The 18,294-nt window shown below is 41.6% G+C and overlaps 1 protein-coding gene across 2 annotated transcripts in view; it reads left to right on the top strand.

Moving 5' to 3' along the window:
• LOC141059037 (protein-glutamine gamma-glutamyltransferase E-like) overlaps positions 1-18,294 on the top strand; it is a 118,354-nt gene that overhangs the window by 32,746 nt on the left and 67,314 nt on the right. The window lies entirely within an intron of this gene.

The following is an 18,294-nucleotide window of genomic DNA, read 5'->3' as shown; positions in this document are numbered from 1 at the left end:
ATACAGTAGGTAGATGGGAGAAAGTTCCACAAAGTCAACTATCACTGCAGCCCTCCACCAGTTGGGCCTTTATGGCAGTGTGGCCCAACAGAAGCCTCTCCTCAGTGCCAGACATATGAAAACCTGCATAGAGTTTGCTTAAAAAAACACATGAAGGACTCCCAGACTATGAGAAATAAGATTCTCTGGTCTGATGAGATGTAGATAAAACTTTTTGGTGATAATTCTAAGTGGTATGTGTGGAGAAAACCAGGCACTACTCATCACCTGCCCAATATAATCCTAACAGTGAAACATGGTGGTGGCAGCATCATGCTATGTGGATGTTTTTCAGCTGCAGGGACAGGATGACTGGTTGCAATTGAAGGAAACATGAATGTGGCCAAGTACAGAGATATCCTGGATGAAAACCTGTTCCAGAGTGCTCTGGATCTCAGACTTTGCCAAAGGTTCAATTTCCAATCAGACAATGACCCTAAGCACACAGAACAACTCTGTGACCATTCTTGACTGGCCCAGCCAGAGCCCTGACCTAAACCCAATTGAGCATCTCTGGAGAGACCTCAAAATGACAGTCCACCAACGTTCACCATCCAACCTGATGGAACTGGAAAAGATCTGCAAAGAAGAATGGCAGAGGATCCCCAAATCCAGGTGTGCAAAACGTGTTGCATCATTCCAAAGAAGATTCATGGCTCTGCTAGCTCAAAAGGGTGCTTCTACTAAATACTGAGCAAGGGGTCTGAATACTTATGACCTTGTGATATTTCAATTTTTCTTTTCAATAAATTTGCAAAAATTTCTACATTTGTGATTTTTTTCAGTCAAGATGGGGTGCAGAGTGTACATTAATGAGAAAAAATTAACTTTTTCTAATTTACCAAATGGCTGCAATGAAACAAAGAGTGAAAAATTTAAAGGGGTCTGAATACTTTCAGTACCAACTGTATGTATCCTATCTGCGTGTCTTCTCTCTTTGAACTTTATACAGCATGGGAAAGACCATGTTAAAAACACCTTGCACACGGACAGCGTCGGACTGGAACACCTTGGGCCCACCAGAGAAAATCATTCTTGGGGCCCACTATGTAGCTGCATAGAGTTAAATACCAGACCACCAATTGTGCGGTAAAACACGCTAATATCTATAATAATCTATTATATCTATAATATAAGGTTGTACATGTCTTAATTATGTAGCAGGAGTTGGGGTAGCCCCCTCATAGAATATAAAGCAGCCCCCTCATAGAATATAATGTAGACCCCTCATAGAATATAATGCAGCCATCTCATAGAATATAATGCAGCCATCTCATAGAATATAATACTGCCCCCCTCATAGGGTATAATGCACCCCCTCATAGGGTATAATACTGCCCCCTCATAGGGTATAATACTGCCCCCCTCATAGGGTATAATACTGCCCCCCTCATAGGGTATAATGCACCCCCTCATAGGGTATAATGCACCCCCTCATAGGGTATAATACTGCCCCCCTCATAGGGTATAATACTGCCCCCCTCATAGGGAATAATGCACCCCCTCATAGGGTATAATACTGCCCCCCTCATAGGGTATAATACTGCCCCCCTCATAGGGTATAATACTGCCCCCCTCATAGGGTATAATGCACCCCCTCATAGGGTATAATATGCCCCCCTCATAGGGAATAATGCACCCCCTCATAGGGTATAATACTGCCCCCCTCATAGGGTATAATACTGCCCCCCTCATAGGGTATAATGCACCCCCTCATAGGGTATAATGCTGCCCCCCTCATAGGGTATAATACTGCCCCCCTCATAGGGTATAATACTGCCCCCTCATAGGGTATAATGCACCCCCTCATAGGGTATAATGCACCCCATCATAGGGTATAATACTGCCCCCCTCATAGGGAATAATGCACCCCCTCATAGGGAATAATACTGCCCCCCTCATAGGGAATACTGCTATATAGATATATAGATATAGAGTTAGATAGATATAGATAGAAAGATAGATGTAGAAATAGATATAGAGATAGATAGTAGATAATGGATAGAAAGTAGATAATGGATAGATATAGATAGAAAGATTCATAGAGATAGATAGATAGAGATAGATAGAGATAGATAGAGATAGATATAAAGATAGATATAGAAAGAAATATAGATAGATAGATCGATAGGTAGATAGATATAGAGATAGATAGAAAATAGATAATGGATAGATAGATATAGAGATAGATAGCTATAGATAGAAAGATATAGAGATAGATAGATATATAGATAGAGATAGATAATAGATAGAGATAGATAATAGATAGAGATATACAGATATAATAATAATATAGACATATATAGATAGATATAGAGATAAATATATATAGATGGCTATAAATAAAAATAGATATAGAGATATATATAGAGATAGATATAGAGATAGATAGATAGATAGATAGATAGATATAGAGATAGATATAGAGACAGATAGATATAGAGAGATAGATATAGAGATAATAGCTAGATATAGAGATATGTATAGAGATAGATAGATATAGAGTTAGAAAGATAGATAGATATAGAGAGAGATATAGAGATAGATAGCTAGATAGATAGATGGATAGATAGATATAGATGATAGATATAATAGATAGATATAGAGATAGATGGATAGATCAATAGATAGATAGATAAAGAGAGATAGAGATAGATAGATAATGAGATATAGAGATAGATATAGTGTTAGATAGAAAGATAGATATAGAGATAGATAGATATGGATATAGAGATAACAGATAGATATAGAGATAGATAGATAGATATAGAGATAGATAGATAGATATAGAGATAATATATAGATAGCTATAGAGAGAGATATATAGAGATAGATATAGAGAGAAACAGATATAGATATAGAGATAGATATAGAGATACAGTAGGTAGATAGATATAGAGATAATAGATATAGAGATAGATAGATATAGATATAAAGATAGATAGAGAGCGGTAGATAGAGAGAGATAGATATAGAGAGAGATAGATACAGAGATCGATAAATAGATAGAGAGATAGATATAGATAATAGATAGAGATAGATAGATAAAGATAGATAATAAATATAGAGATAACAGATAGATAGAAAGATATAGAGATAGGTAGATATAGATAATAGAGATAGCTAGATAGATAGACATAATAGATAGATATAGATATAGATAGATATAGAGATAGATAGAAAGATAGATATAGAGATAGAAAGATAGATATAGAGATAGAGCGATAGATAGATAGAGATAGAGAAAGATAGATAGATATAGAGATAGAAAGATAGATAGAAAAACAGAGAGATAGATATAGAGATAGAGATAAATAAATAGATAGATATAGAGAGAGATATAGAGAGAAATAGATATAGATATAGAGATAATAGATATATATATAGAGATAGATAGATATAGATATAGAGAGAGATAGATACAGAGAAAAGATATAGAGATAAATAGTTAGAGAAAGATAGATATATAGATATAGAGATAGAAAGATAGATATAGAGATAGAGCGATAGATAGATATACAGAGAGAGATATAGAGATAGATATAGAGAGAAATAGATATAGATATAGAGATAGATATAGGGATAGATAGAGATAGATATATAGATATAGATATAGAGATAGATATAGAGATAGAGCGATAGATAGCGAGAGATATAGATATAGAGATAGATAGATACAGAGAAAAGATATAGAGATAGATAACGGATAGATAAATAGATAGATAGGTATAGAGATAGATATAGATATTAGATAGAGATATATATAGATAAAGATAGATAGATATAGATGGTAGCTAGATAGATAATAAATATAGAGATAATAGATATAGAGATAGATAGACATAATAGATAGATATAGAGATATATATAGAAAGATATAGAGATAGATAGATATAGAGATAGATGTAGAGATAGAAAGATAGATATAAAGATAGAGCGATAGATAGAGATAGATATAGAAATAGATAGATATAGATAATAGAGATAGATATAGAGATAGATATAGATAATAGATAGAGATAGAAAGATAGATAGATATAAGAGAGATATATAGATAGATAGATAGATAGATAGATAGATAGATAGATAGATAGATAGATAGATAGATAGATACAGATAGAGAGAGCGAGAGAGATATATAAAAAAAAAAAAAAAAACACAATACTCACCCCTCCTCCTCGCTCCCACGCTGATCCCGGCTTCAGTGTCAGGAGCTGCCCCCTCTGCCAGACACACAGCGGGTGCGCGATGTAGTGACGTCATCGCGCACTGGCTGTGAGCCAGGAGCAGAGAGGACTGAGGGCGGCGCGGGCCCTGATGCAGAGCGGCTTACTGGGCTGGGGGCGGGGCCTCTGGGGGTGGAGACCTGAAATGATATTCACTGCTTTGCAGTGAATATTCATTTCTCTTTAGCAGCGGGGACAGGGGCTCCTGCCTCCTGACACCCTGCTGCTCCGCTGGCAGGGGCCCCCATAGCAGCTGCATGGTGTGCGACACACCATTGGCTGGGGGCCCCTGGAGCAGCGGGGGCCCTAGGCAACTGCTGGCCCTGTATGCCAGCAGGTGCCAGGGCCCACCAGATGCCAGGGCCCACCGGAGAATCCACCGGTTCTCCGGTGGGCCAGTCCGACGCTGCACACGGACACCACACAGATGTCACACTGATGTTAGCTGAGAAAAAAAATCACACTCGCATGACCATACGGAAAACACTTGCGCAACTGTCATCAACAAAATCGCTCTGATAACGCATACTCCAGTGTGCCTCTACCCTATAGGTGAGATGCTCTGCTGGGCAGGAGAATAGTATAGAGTTATAGCTGAGATGCTCTGCAGCACAGAAGCACATTTGCTTCTGCTTTTTGAAGGCAGGAGTCATGATAATGTCCTGTTGGTTCTTGAACTACATTGTCATCTTTGTTTTGAAAATTGAATGGCACTTTGAGGAGCGATGCAGTCAGCAGTTCCAAGTCACCACTGCGTTGAAGGTACTGTATGAAATGCAAGATATTCAATACCCAAGTAAATCATAACTTTGCTGTTCCTCTGGCTAGAATACTTTAGATGAACTCAAAATACACTTTTATTGAAAAGAAATTAAGAAATATGTGGATAGATGTATTAAAGTACATGTTTTAACTAACCAAAACACTATTGGCTAGCACAGCAGGAAAGCCATTGTTCACTGGGGTTGTACCTAAAGGAATGATGGAAATAATAGGCGTGGGGAAGTGCTGGAAGGACAATTTGAAATAATGTCAACAAGGAAAGCAAGTTGACTTCCATGGGCTCCATCATTTATGCATCAAATGGCCAAGTTCTCCAAAAAATATGACATAGTTGTCATGGGAGATTTCAACTATCCAGACATTTGTTGGGAATCTCTCTCAGGCAAAACTAAGAGGTCAAGGAAATTCTTATCCTCTCTTGCTGACAACTTTATCTTCCAAAAGGTAGGGGAGAAAACAAGGGGAACTGCTACCTTGGATCTAATCCTTATAAACAGGGAGGAAATGGTTGAGGAGGTAAAAGTGGCTGGGACCCTAGGAGGTAGCGACCATGCTATTTTAGAATTTTGGATAACTAGAGGCGGAAGACCTGTGAAGACTCAGACGTCAAGGTTAGATTTCAGAAAGGCAGATTTTAAGGGATTCAGAAAGATAATTGGAGGGATCCAATGGCTGGATATCCTTAAAGACAAAAATGTCCAGGAAGGATGGGAAATCTTGAAAAATGAAATTCTCAAAGCACAGTTGTTAACAATTCCGAAAAGAGGGAAGAATAGGAAGCATTTAAGGAAACCAGGATGGGTGAACACAGAACTTAAGCACATGCTAAAAAGGAAGAAAAAATGTTTATAAAATGGAAAGAGGGAGGCATATCTAAAGAAGAATATAATGCTGTCTGCAGAATCTGCAGGGCACAAATCAGATTAGCTAAAGCTGAAAATGAATTGAGGCTTGCAAGAGATGTCAAAAGCAATAATAAAGGATTTTGGGGATATGTCAAAAGTAAAAGAAAAGTCAAAGATGCTATAGGATTTTTACAGGATGAAAATGATGAAATGGTAAGACAGGATGTTGAGAAGGCTGAACTTTTAAATTCCTATTTTGCATCTGTTTTCTCTCAGAAAGGAAATGTAACACCAACTGTTATTCACTGTCCTATTAAGGGAATAGAAGAATCCAGGATATCTATAAACAGAAAGATAGTGAGGAAACACTTAGCTAACCTAAATGAATTCAAGTCTCCAGGTCCAGATGAATTACACCCCAGAGTACTGAAGGAGATAGCAGAAGAAATTTCTGAACCACTCTCCATAATCTTTGAAAATTCTTGGAGAACAGGAGAAGTGCCAGAAGACTGGAGAAGAGCAAATGTTGTTCCTATCTTCAAAAAGGGGAAGAAGGTGGACCCAGGCAACTATAGGCCGGTGAGTCTGACTTCTATACCAGGAAAGATCTTTGAACAAATTATTAAACAACATGTAAGTCAATACCTGGATAAGAATGAAGTGATCAAACAGAGTCAGCATGGGTTTGTAACTAATAAGTCATGTCAGACTAACTTAATTTCCTTCTATGACGGTATCACTGATTGGGTGGATCAAGGAAATGCTGTAGATATAGTATATCTTGACTTCAGCAAAGCATTTGACAAAGTCTCTCATACAATCCTTATTGAAAAAATGACTAAGTATGGAATGGACAAGGCAACTGTTAGGTGGATTCATAGCTGGCTTAGTGATCGGACCCAAAGAGTGGTCGTAAATGGCTGCACATCCAGTTGGAAGAATGTCTCAAGTGGGGTACCACAGGGCTCTGTCCTGGGCCCTGTATTGTTCAACATCTTTATCAACGATTTAGATGAAGGAATTGAGGGTAAACTGATTAAATTTGCTGATGACACAAAGCTAGGAGGGATAGCTAATACTAGAGAAGAGAGAGAGAGGATTCAAAAAGATTTAAATAAACTGGAGAAGTGGGCAGTAACTAACAGAATGGTTTTTAACAGGGAGAAATGCAAAGTACTACATCTGGGCAATAAAAATGAAAAAAGCATATATAGAATGGGAGGAATAGGGCTAAGTGACAGCACATGTGAAAAAGACTTGGGTATACTAATAGATCACAGACTGAATATGAGTCAACAGTGTGATGCAGCAGCAAAAAAGGCAAATGCAGTTCTAGGATGTATTAACAGAAGCATACAGTCTAGATCACGTGAAGTCATTATTTCCCTCTACTCCTCTTTGGTCAGACCTCATCTGGAATATTGTGTCCAGTTTTGGGCACCACATTTTAAAAAAGACATCAACAAACTGGAGCAAGTTCAGAAAAGAGCGACCAGAATGGTGACCGGTCTGCAAACCCTGTCTTATGAGGAAAGGTTGCAGGATTTGGGAATGTTTAGTTTGCAAAAGAGAAGACTGAGAGGAGACTTAATTGCTGTCTACAAATATCTAAAGGGCTGTCACATTGTAGAAGGATCAACTTTATTCTCATTTGCACAAGGAAAGACTAGAAGCAATGGGATGAAACTGAATGGGAGGAGACACAAATTAGACATTAGAAAAAACTTTTTGACAGTTAGAGTGATCAATGAGTGGAACAAGCTGCCACGAGAAGTGGTAAGTTCTCCTTCAATGGATGTCTTCAAACAGAGGCTGGACAGACATCTGACTGGGATGATTTAGCGAATCCTGCTTTGAGCAGGGGGTTGGACCAGATGGCCCAGGAGGTCCCTTCCAACTCTACGATTCTATGATTCTATGATTCTACCATTGAAATACAATACATGACAACACAGGCAGCAAAGAAAATGCAGAATGGATTTCCACAAAGGTCTCTGTTCCCAGTTTACTTCTCTGGGTTCTACAGGTTCGGTTCACTCATACCTAGTCCCAGAGTACAGGTTATGTTTTTACGAGTTGTCATTCCACTGTGCTAAAAATAATTCCACTCTCAGTGTGGTGTGTATAGAGACCCTTATTTAAATACATTCTGCGTTTTCTTTCATCCTATACCTGCCTACACCTGCAGTATATGTGTATGATACATAACTACGTAGGATCTGTTCACTCTTATTCTCTTGAGTGGAAAGGGAAGGAAGTGCAGGCGCCAGATTCACTGCCACCGAAATCAATAGGAGAGCGGCGCTGCCCTGGCACTTTCAGGTCCTCTGTTGGTCAGTGACATCACTATGGAGACACACGGGTCAGTGGGTGCTCTTGTCTGCTAACCTGGCTGTCTTTTGAGAGCCCGCAAGATCCAGTGTTCATCTCACTGAACGCCCGCACTCGATTCCCATGGGTAGAACACCACTCAGACAACACGGTGAGGGGAATACACATCGGTAAGACTATTGGTTTACCAATATAAAAAAACACAGAGGTGTAACAACTGTAGTCGCAGGGATCAAGGCTACGACCAGGCACGGGGGTACAGGTGCCTGCTTCTGCTGGATCTCCACCCTCACTGAAGACGCAGATCCAGTTGACATGCATCGTGTTGCAGAGACCTGTCGGGTCCCTGCACTGCGATACATGCTGAACTGTGATATATGCAGTGGCTGTGAGTTGATGTCGGAGGTGCAGCCACAGGGAGCGGTGCATGACAATGGCGCACACTCCGATGTCAGCTGCCGGGCTGTGCGGTGGCTAAAAAAGACATTGGGTGACGTAGAAGCAGAGGAAGGTGAGTAGAATGTTTTTGTTTTTAATTATGCATTAGGGGCAGAACGGGGACACATACACTAGGATTGGGGACCATGTAAACCAGGATGGGGACATATATACCAGGAAGTGGGCATATATACCAGGATGGAGACCATGTGGACCATACATACCAGGATGGGGAATATACTGTATATCAGCATTGGGACATATATTGTATACCAGGATGTGGACATATTCACCAGGATGATGGGCATATATGTACGTAAACAGCATGTACGCAGGATGCATTGACGAGACGCGAGACTGAATTGAACTTTGACTATAGAACTTTTATGAATTTAAGCCGTTAGGGCTATACTAAGCAACCAAAAATTAATAACAGCTATTGTCCTCGCAGGGACTTTGCACAAACAAACTTTTTAAACGTGAACACGACAAATCCGGCAAGGGTCGGTTACTATAGGGCCGCGATATGGCCGACTACAGGTCCTTATTTCTTATAGTGTCACTTATCCGTCCTGACGTCTCTCGGCGTCTCTGATGAGGCTGCATTGGCATCGCAGCCACTGGGCCCAGCTGCTGAGGATCTGTCATAGTCTTCGGGCGCCCAGGAGGAGATGGGGCACAACAGGCCCTGAGGAAGTCCTTTGATGAGGTGACCCCCTGTAGAAACAGTGGGGTTCAATGAGACTCCAGTCTCCAAGCAGGGTTGTGTTGCAGTTCCCAGGAGTGACGGTTGGCAGGCCACGTGCAAGGTCTGGGCCTAGGCAAAGGAGTAGGCCCCAACTGCCGACTGCAGCGGGGTGACGTCCACTGCGGCCGATGATGAAGAGGCCGCAGTTGCGGGCTGAAGTGGGGCAGCAGCGGGCAGGCCACAGCCACGGGCTGGAGTGGAGCGGCAGCAGCTGCGAGGGACGGCGGACCAGCCGCGACAGGCTGAAGTACAGCGGTAACAGCTGCGGACCACCATGGGCAGGAAGAGACCCTGGTTCATAGTGAAGCGACAGTCTCTTGTTGGTAGGTACAGTGCCCACTCTCTGCAGGCCGCAGTAAGTCTCTCCTCTGCCGATGGTCTCCATTCTCATCACAGTCTGTCACTCTGGCTCTCTCAGACTCCCACAGTCTCTTGCCTCCTGTCTGCCATTCCGCCAACTGACTCCCCTGCGTGCTCCCTGTCCCTTTTATACTCGCCCCTCCCCTTGCTGTCCTGTCACTCTCAGCAGTCCATTCTCCTCCTTTGCTCCCCGGGTACTGCTTCCTTAGGAACCCAGATGGCGGTCCCCTTGGTTCTGGCCCGGACACTCTGCGGGGGGTCCTCCTCCCTACATAAATACCAGGATGGGGGACATTACTACATAATGAAGGGACAATTCATAAGTCTTTATAGAATTTAGAACAATACAGGGGCCCATACATCTGACCAACAAATGTGTGTGTGGGGGGGCAGGTCCAAATTTCGCACTGGGGCCCATCAGACTCCAGTTACACCACTGCAAAAACATACATTCTCAGCAGGAACACAAAGTGGTACAAGTTGCAGAATTCCTCCTTTCTGCTGTGCCTTCTGGGCTTCCAGGACCAACTATCTCTGCCAGCAGCACCCTGCTTTTGGTGGGCTCCCACTGAGATGATAATGTATTAGATGTGACCTGCAATCCCAAGTAGCTCCACAGATAATACAGTGATACTTTTGTGAGTACTGATAGCAATGATAGCTCCTCTGGATCACACTGCTTCTGGTTCTGCATGTGCTGCTGTTTTGGGCTAGTGGGAAGAGTAAGGCAGAATCAGTGAGAAATGAGAGCAGACTATACCTATTGCTGATAATGACAGACTGCTAAAAACGCAGATCTTCGTTTTTGCAGTTTTGCACTAGATCAACTGTAAATCACAAGTTGATCACATATCATGTGAACATCCTCACCTTGCACCTCAAATATAGATCTTAAAGTTTGTGATGCTGCAATTGGCAGTTTTCTTTGTGGGCAATTTTCCATGTGGGCAATTTTCCGTGTGGGCAATTTTCCATGAGGGCAATTTTCCGGGTGGGCAATTTTCTGCGTGGGCAGTTTTTTGCGTGGGCAATTTTCCTGTGGGCATTTTTCAGGGAACCCCAAAAGTTGTGCAGGGCGCAGGATATTCACCATGTGGCAGACCTTAAATAGGGCTAAAGGTTGCAAATCTGGGGTGAAACAGATGAACGGGATCCCCTATTTCTGGAGGTCCTACAAGAGTGATGCTGCGGTACCGCCTAGGGTGCTATTACCCCGTAATGTGAGTAAGGACAAAGAAAGCAGGAAAGGGAAAGTGCAGGAGGAATGCTGTGTGGTCTGTAATGTAACTGAAGTGTCCGGGACCGTTGAAGAGAAAAGTAAAATTGTTGATTTGGCATCTGAACCGGTATCTGTGTCCATTATTTCCACCATATGCACTGAAACCAAGTGTACAGGAGCTGGGTTGTACTGCAGTGGAATCCCTGTCTGTGGACCAGCACCCCAAACAGGTACGCCGGTAGAAGCTGATGTTTCTTCTATGGGAGCAGGCCCCCTCTTACAGGTCACTAATTACTGTAAATTGCTGATGCTGTTTCTCTGTTTCGGTGGGGTCTGTTTGGAGAGCTGGCGCCTGTTGTTGAGCAGCACTGAGCTGACTGGCCACAAATTATGGAACCTGTTATGGGATCGCCATTGAGGTTGGTCAGAGAATTGGTGACTCCAGGCACTTCAGTGAAATATGTACCTGTATGGGATTTGTGATATCAGTTGTAGAGGGAAAGAGGGAAGTACTAGTCTGATGGGGAAAGGGTGGAATTGTTACAAATGATTGGCAAAGCATCTAATGATGATGTTTCTGTCTCTTTTGAGTGGTTGCATGGCTTCCTTAGCTTTCATGTTTAAACTGGCGAAGGGGAAAGATGTCACAAGATTTTTATGATTAAGCAGGTAATGAAGAGTTATACAAAAAGGCAGACTGTTAGGGATTGGAGACAGGCTGTAGTAATTTGAATTGTTAAGTAGAATGTTGCAGGTACATAATAATTGATGTGATGTACTGTTGATTTGAGAAAATCCAAGACTGATTGTGGTGGCAGAGACCGATGAATTGAGCAGTAGAAGGTTTAGTGGACTGTCCGGTATATGATACAGTACTTGAAGGTGAGGGGGTCCATGCAGGATCTTTGCTAATTCATGATGATCGACTAGCTGATTATTTTGTTAGCGTACACCTGCAATTTCACAGTTGACTATTTTTTTGTTCCAGCCTGCCAATTTTACATAATTAAATCTTTAAATGCACATATTAATGGATGTTTAGATATTGAACTGTACTTAATTGCTCCAAGTACTTTTCTCCACAGCTCTCACAGTCCCATGACGAATGACAAACTTGTGTCATGATATTTTTGCATTTGGGGCATTCTTTTTACAATTTATTACATTTTGCAATTCTGTTAAGTAAGTGGTAAACTCTGGGTATAAATTATAACATTGTTTGTATGCAGGGTTTGAGAACAGTGTGGAGATGCTTATTTTTATTTATTTTTAACACCTACACCTCCATTGGTCTTCTGCTAGATGATCTACATGAGCTTTGCATTTATTTCCAATCTGTCTCCTCTTGGATATTTCTTTTTCTTCCATGAACCATCTTTGTTTCACTTTCGATTCACGCTCTTTCAGCTGAACAGCACTCCCTGGCTCCTATGTGCAGGGAAACCCCTTACAGCTCATATTGTCCAGTGACGACAGTCGGGCAGCTACTGTGACATCAGAAGCTCACTTCCAAACGTGCAATTAAAATAGTCTTTAAACGAAAATACTTTTAAATGTCCCATTTTTTGAGTCCGTAGAGTTGCTTCTATTAATTAGGCAGAACAGGGGATGGCTACAAGGAGCATATCATTTTCTCTCTTGAGGATTCAACATGTTGGGTGATGCAACCACTGATCATACTGGAAAACACACAATACTTAATTCCTCTGTGGTGTTAATACGTGGGAATAGAAGACCATAAACCTGACTAAACTATTGGTGAGGCTTCCAAATAAGAAAACAAAACGTGGTGGCACTAGTCAATTGTATTAAATAAAGAGAAAAAACTTGTCCAATTCAGACAATAAGCAATGATTAGAAATCCCAGGGATTCTGCAAGGCGCATGAAAGACTAAAACCAATTTGCATTAAAGGGAATCTGTCACCCCTTTTTTGAGATATCCTATAATGATATCATTCAATTGTGTGTCACATAAGGATTCTCTTAGTACTTTTGTTTCCCCCTGACCTAGCTCCTTTCATGCATAAATACCTTTTTATATCGGTTCAGATGTATGTAAACTGCCGCAGTCCGGTCCGCTGGGCGGGGCTTATTCACCTGCTCCCCCCTCCCTGTCTTGCTCTACACAAGAAGAAATGCGTAGAGCAAGACAGGGAGGGGGGAGCAGGTGAGTAAGCCAGAGGTGTCTTACCTGGGCCAAGGAGAAAAAGAACTGGAGTGTTCCTCAGTGGTCCAAGGTGTTCTCAGATGAAAGTAAATTTTGCATTTTATTTGGAAATCAATGTCCCAGAGTCTGGAGGAAGAGTGGAGAGTGACACAGTCCAAGCTGCTTGAGGTCTAGTGTGTTTTATCAAGACCAAAGTCATCGCAGCCGTCTACCAGGAAATTTTAGAACACTTCATGCTTCCCTCTGTCGATAAGCTTTTTGGAGATTGAAATGTCATTCTCCAGCAGGAATTCGCATCTGTCCACACTGTCAAAGGTACCAATACCTGGTTTAAAAACAACAGTATCGCTGTGCTTGATTGGCCAGGAAACTCGCCTGACCTTAACCCCATGAAGAATCTATGGAGTATTGGCAAGAGGAAGATGAGACACCAGACCCAACAATGCAGACGAGCTGAAGGCTGCTATCAAAGCAACCTGGGCTTCCATAACACCTCAGCAGTGCCACAGGCTGATCACCTCCATGCCACGCCGCATTGATGCAGTAATTGATGCAAAAGGAGCCCCGACCAAGTACCGAGTGCATTTACTGAACATACATTTCAGTAGGCTAACATTTCGGATTTTAAAATAATTTTTCAAGCTGGTGTTATATAGTATTCTAATTTACTGAGATAATGACTTTGAGTTTTTATTGGCTGTAAGCCATAATCATCAACATTTAACAGAAATAAACACTTGAAATAGATCACTCTGTTTGTAATGACCCTATCAAATATATGAGTTTCACTTTTTTGTATTGAAGGACTAAAATAAATTAACTTTTTGGTTATATTCTAATTGTGAGAAGCACATGTATGTATGTATGTAGCACTATTCAGTTATTTTAAAGCTATATTGCTGAAAACAGAGATTTATTTTTTATGCCAGAACAAATTATCTGGTTACTCGAAAGAGTATGTTTACTCAGGCCATTAATATGGAATGCGTGCTTTTGAGTGCTCATTCCCCAATTATTGACCCAACCAAATTGACCTTTTAGTGCTTGCGGCAGCATGAGATGTAAATACTGCCCTGCAGGTACGGTAAGTACTGTTTTCTGTTGATTTCATCAACATGTAATTATTTTGTCCTGTACTTACTACAGCAGTGTTACTAAATGATAAAACATACAGTATGTGGTTACAATAGGTCAGTCTTTTATCCTCATGTGATTATTTCTAACAAAGCATTTGGCAGTCCATTAGTTTCCCACCCCGAATATGGTATATAGCAGTAGCCACAGGCTATTGGGGCATGCAGAAACCCAAAAGAAAAATAGGACGAAAGAGCAGTAGATAAAATATAAGAATTTTATTGTTAAAAAATTAATTATAAAAATATAGTATATAATATAGCAATGTAAGAACAAGGCAATCAGCGACACCTAGATACCACACTCAAACTAGGTCGATATAAATGTTAGCAGAGTCTGTATACGAGCTGGTGCATGACTGCACTATTCTCCGCTTGGGGCGCCTTACTGCTGTTGCAGATTTATCCACACAGCCAGCAATCCATCTGGACTCGGTACTGCATACACCCTGCCCTGATCAAGGCTGCCTGGGCTTCTGCCTCTAATCAGGAAGTGCCAGTCCTATACCTCCCTTCTCTCTGCTGCTCTGCTCGGTGACCCCTCCCATTTGCTTAAACCCTATGCTGCCTGTATCTAACGAACTCTCCTGTCTGTTCTAGTCTATATCTCTAATGTGCCCCCCTCTATTCTAATCCCCCTATGGTCCTATACTATCTAAGATCCTATCCTAGCCCTAAGCCTATACACAGTACATGACAAACACATGACATTACAGTACATAAACATTACATTTCACATTAATAAACAATGAGGTGCCGCACGCAATCCTGTGAGCAGCTATTAGGGGAGAGGAGGCACATGAGGGTCCCCGCCACCTCCTTACATCATAACTAGATATTAGCGAATTTGTTCGGATTTTGTCCCCGAGTCTGATTTTGACATATGCCATATTAGAACACTATTCGTGCTGAATGTATGTTTGATGATTAGTTCTGAACATATTCGGTAATTTCTACTCCTATTGAGTAATGACCTTCAGCTGTGTTTGACGAATATTGCAAAAACAATATTTGATTCAGATCGTATTCGGATCCGAATCCGAACAAATTTATTCATCTCTAGTCATAACAACCTCCACATGAGCCCAGGGAGAGCGAGAGCAGATGGTGCTGGAATGGGAGGAGAGTATAATCGTGTGTGTGTTTTGTTTTTGTTTTTTTAATGGGTGAAGGGGACATTCAGGGTGAGAAGGGGCTGTCCTAGTAGTGGACAACCTGTTTAATGCTTTGACTCTTACACTATACTGTAGGAATCTCAAAAACTGTTCTACTCAATATTATCTATTGTCTATGTTGGTTTCTATATTTTATTGTAAAAGAGACTGTCCCCCTGCTTGATCCCCCTTCCCCCACCCCCGTATGCAAATGGGGTATGTTCAGTCCTAAGTGCACCAATGGTCACCTGGGCATGCACACTGCAGCTGAGCTCACATGGTGTCATGGTGCATTCTTATCACAGTCTCCTGAGCGGCGTCCACAGTTGAGCCATTGATGAGTGCCCATAATGGCTCTCATCAATGGTGGTTTAACCATCATGTTGGGGGTGACCAGCTTAATAGTATTACTACCTCATAGTATTATCTTTCTTGCGTCTTAGAGAACATTTTATCATGTGGTTTCGGCTCTCAATTTTTCCGTCAACACTTTCATACATGCCAAAGCAGGATAGACAATGCACTGATCCAGGTGAGACGCAGCAGTCACTGCATGTGATTCTTCATCTCATTCTATGTTCAGATTCTTATGATGCACTTTGCCGAGTGATACTTAAAGTTTAGGAAGGTAGATACTGCACACAAGACACTCCCAACATCAGTCATAGTTTACACACAACACAAGTCATACTTTTCGTGAACATGCAATACAATCGAAATCATTGAAAATGTGAGTTGAACACAAACAGTCAGATACATAATGTAAGTTTATTGCTCTTATTTTAATTACAGAAATTAAAGTACATTCAATTCTCTGCCAGGTGGAAAATAACACAGCTACTCCCATCATTGCATAACTAGTTCCGCATGAACAAATGCCAGTGACTTTTTAAAGTGTATGAGGGAGCAATGAAAAGAGTTGTTTTTTTTAACTTGCTCCTACATACTGTATCCTGGGTTGGCAAGTACCCACCGGTAAGGCCGGGGTCACACTAAGCGACCCAAAATACGGTCCGAATTTTACATGCGTAATATGGAGAAATGTCCCCTAAATAGTGCTCCGTATGTCATCCTTAATCAAGGTGTGGTCACATATTTTGCGCATGTAAACATTCGTATGTAATCCGTATGCCATCCGTATGCCGAAATTTTCTCGCAGGCTTGCAAAATGGACATTTAACGGTTTTGAGGCCTGCTAACTATTTAAATCATTAGCCTACACCCTATTTATTGGCTCTGGAACAGGCGGCTGCCTCCATTCTGTCCATTTGTGACCTTGCCTTGACTAGGTGTGTTGGTGCTGTAGTTTGTGCAACATGTAAGACAGTCTGAGTTTCAACACAACTGAGCAGGTTCTCTTCAACTGGCTTTTGTCACGCCACTTTGGTCACCCATACCCAGTGATAGTGGATCCGCGAAGGAGGAGACGCATGTGGGTCCATCCACTTTTGAGGCAACGACTCACAAGAGGTCATTTTCACCGCCTCTATTCTTCTCTGTGGGATTATCCGGAAAAATTTTACCAATACTGTCACATGAGCCTTGCAACATTTGATCTACTCTTGGAGACACTGCGCCCTGGGATAACCTTTCAGGACACAAGAATGCGCAAAGCTATATCTGCAGAGGAGCGACTTCTCACATTACGGTATGTACTACACAACCACATTCTCTATGTTCATGATGTGTTGCCCAATGTATGTTTTGTTTTGGTTTAGAGAATAATTTTGTTGCCCTCATCTTAGTCCACATATATTTAAACCTACATAACAGAATGTTATGTGTAATATGTACTGAATATCACGTAGTCATTATGCTAGAAAATATATGTGTGTTAGTAGATATGAAACAAAAAAAAGTTTGATATGTATGTAGCTTGTATTCTTATCATTTTTCCCTTGTAAAATGTTCCATTTCTGTTGTTCTTCAGCCTCCTGTCCACTGGCCTGTCTTATGCTGCCCTCCACCATGAGTTTCTCATTGGCAGATCTACCATTTCTGGCATAGTCAGGTCGACATGTAGTCAAATATGGTCAAGACTTCATCAACTCATCATGCCCGAGCCCAGGATGGAAGACTGGTTGAGGATATCAAGGGACTTTGAGGAGGAATGCCAGTTTCCTAATTGTATTGGGGCCCTTGATGGCAAACATATCCGGGTGCGTAAGCCGCCAAACTCTGGCTCCCAAATCTTCAATTATAAACAATACTTTTCTATTGTATTGTTGGCTCTGGCCGACCCTCAATACAAGTTTATAATTGTCGACATTGGGGCCAATGGAAGGACGGGAGACTCTCGAGTCTTCAATACTTCCATTATGGGTCGGCGGCTACGCACCAACCAGTTGGATCTACCCCCACCACGCCAGCTACCAGGCTTCACTCAAGAATCAGTCCCTTATGTCCTTGTGGCAGATGAGGCATTTCAGTTAACGCGCAATGTCATGAGGCCATATCCCCAGTGCAACCTTGACCACCGGCGCAGAATTTTTAACTTGCGCCTATCACATGCTCGGCGACTGGTGGAGTGTTCCTTTGGCATTCTTTGTGCCAAATGGCTGGTCCTACAGTCTGCCATTCAGCTGAGTGAAAAAAATGTGAATGAAGATATCAAAGCATGTGTCGTTCTTCTTAACTTCACCAGGATACATGATTGTTCCTCCTCTGTTGGTGTTGTGCATGGGTCGGACAATGTGCGTAGGGCGAGACCACCTATCAACCCTCAACATAGACCGCTCTCTGGGCTCAAAGTGCGTGATATTTTCACAAATTATTTTATGTCACCTGAGGGGGAAGCTTCTTGGCAAGAGCATGCTGTGTCTATGTTATAATTTTTTTGTTTATGTCTGT

Source organism: Dendrobates tinctorius, unplaced genomic scaffold, assembly GCF_039654945.1.
Source record: "Dendrobates tinctorius isolate UK_male_01 unplaced genomic scaffold, ASM3965494v1 ptg000223l, whole genome shotgun sequence".
Taxonomy (NCBI): Eukaryota; Metazoa; Chordata; class Amphibia; order Anura; family Dendrobatidae; genus Dendrobates; species Dendrobates tinctorius.
Note: the sequence above shows the minus strand (reverse complement) of the source record. Positions and strands in the feature narration are given on the sequence as shown.